General features: G+C 30.3%; 1 long non-coding RNA gene across 1 annotated transcript; it reads left to right on the forward strand.

The window, feature by feature from the left end:
* Positions 1-250: 250 nt before the first annotated feature.
* On the forward strand, positions 251-971 carry LOC131171712 (uncharacterized). Its single transcript, XR_009142366.1, has 2 exons — positions 251-423; positions 652-971. It is a non-coding gene; the product is annotated as an uncharacterized LOC131171712 (long non-coding RNA).
* The last annotated feature ends 275 nt before the right edge of the window (positions 972-1,246 follow it).

Consider the following 1,246-nt stretch of genomic DNA (forward strand, 5'->3'; position numbering starts at 1 on the left):
TTAATGACCTATGAGCTTTAACTCAATGATATTGAAATAGTCTTCAAAATCGTAAGGCTTTAAATAAAAAATAATAAAAAAAAAAGTTCTTAACGAGTTTTTTTGTTAATAGTTCTTCGTTGAAGAAGGAAAAAAAAAAGCAAATATTCTTGAATTGTTTCCCATAGAAGAAAAGCTCAAAAGGAAGTAAAGCACATTTTGCAAAGCACATAGATCAATCTATAAAGCTACTACTAGGTAGCTGTCTATTTGGACAAAAAACCTCTGAGAGAGATTGAAAAGGAATGATCATAGCCATGAAGAGAGCAATATTTATAGGGCTTTTGTTCATAATTATTTTTTGTACATCTCTTTCATGCTATGCCTTTGAAGGTTCTTCCCCACCACAATGCCAGTCTTTATCGAAGGCAAAACACTTGAAGGGTAAGGGTTATAATTAACCTTTTTGAGTTCTTAACTTCTAATCATATTTTTTTTTCTTTAATTTTACATAATTATTAGATAGGGAAATCTTATCTAGATTTGATCTATTGTGGACTCAAAATACAAATATATATATTCTACTATACATGTTATGTATTTGAATTTATGATGAATCAGATATAAGCAAGAATTTTCTTATCAGATATTAATTAATTTCTATGCATGTAGATGCACATAAGAAAGTTGATATAATGAGTTTCAGAAGACATGGAAAGGGATCATATGGTGGTGGAGATCTCCTTCATCCCCGTAACGGCCATCGAAATGGAGCTGCAAAATCCATCATATTGAAATCCTCTTCCTTCCTCTCAACACTACGACTTAAATATGTTCTTGTTTTAGTTTTTGTTTTCTTGGTCTGAATGCTCATGGAATAGTTATATGAAAACATCAAAGCAAGATTTGAGGAAAGCAAACTGATGTTAGCATTAATTCTTGTATACTATGATTAATTAGATGGACATGATACCTACAAATTTAGAGAAGAATTCCATTAATTACTATTCTTCTTCTTCTTTTCATAAGCTCTTTTATCAATGCTCTTCATCACGAATTGCCTTAATAATGTAGCTTCCACAGTGTAGTATAAATTGTGTTGATTGAGGTAGTTCATGCTAGATTATTGAAGCAAGATGATTGAGGCAATTCATGAAGAAAAATTTAAGAACCCAACACATGGATTTAAATATATAAATCACAATTCATGTTCATGCAAAATAGATTAGGATCTTTACCATATTTGTTTCACTAGTACTACTATATA

The sequence above is a fragment of the Hevea brasiliensis genome, chromosome 13 (genome assembly GCF_030052815.1).
Source record: "Hevea brasiliensis isolate MT/VB/25A 57/8 chromosome 13, ASM3005281v1, whole genome shotgun sequence".
Classification (NCBI taxonomy): Eukaryota; Viridiplantae; Streptophyta; class Magnoliopsida; order Malpighiales; family Euphorbiaceae; genus Hevea; species Hevea brasiliensis.